Source organism: Anneissia japonica, unplaced genomic scaffold, assembly GCF_011630105.1.
Source record: "Anneissia japonica isolate Jap-2015-1 unplaced genomic scaffold, ASM1163010v1 scaffold287724_len41213_cov101, whole genome shotgun sequence".
In the NCBI taxonomy this organism is placed as follows: Eukaryota; Metazoa; Echinodermata; class Crinoidea; order Comatulida; family Comatulidae; genus Anneissia; species Anneissia japonica.
In genome coordinates, this window is record NW_022735258.1 from 26,911 (window position 1) to 27,420 (window position 510).

Below are 510 nucleotides of genomic sequence, written 5' to 3' on the forward strand. Positions count from 1 at the left end.
CAAATATTTACTTTAATAATACTAATTAGTCATAATAATGATAATAAAGGTGATAACAACAACAATATTAATAGTAATATTTATTTTAACAATACTAATAGAAATAATATGGTAATAATAACGATATCTAAATATCTATTTTAATAATACTAATTAGTGATAATAACATTGAAGGTGATAATAGCAATAATAACAGCAATAATAAATTAAAGATAACGTTTATTTTTATAATAATAGTAATACTAATTAGTAATAATAATAATAATTATGATACTTATAATACTAGGCCTACTTAGTAATAATAGGGTAATAATATCGATAATAAAGGTGACAACATCAACAACAATAATAATAATGATATGAGAAAAATTTATTTACTAATATCTTTAATATCTTTAAAGATATTAGTAAATAAATTTTTATATGGTAACAATAATAATATCAGCAAAAATTTAAACAATACATAATGTTAATGCTAAGACTAATAATTAATATTAAAACTAACGGTAA

General features: G+C 17.3%; 1 protein-coding gene across 2 annotated transcripts in view; it reads right to left on the minus strand.

Annotated features, from left to right (window-relative positions):
- LOC117116529 overlaps positions 1-510 on the minus strand; it is a 26,990-nt gene that overhangs the window by 12,818 nt on the left and 13,662 nt on the right. The window lies entirely within an intron of this gene.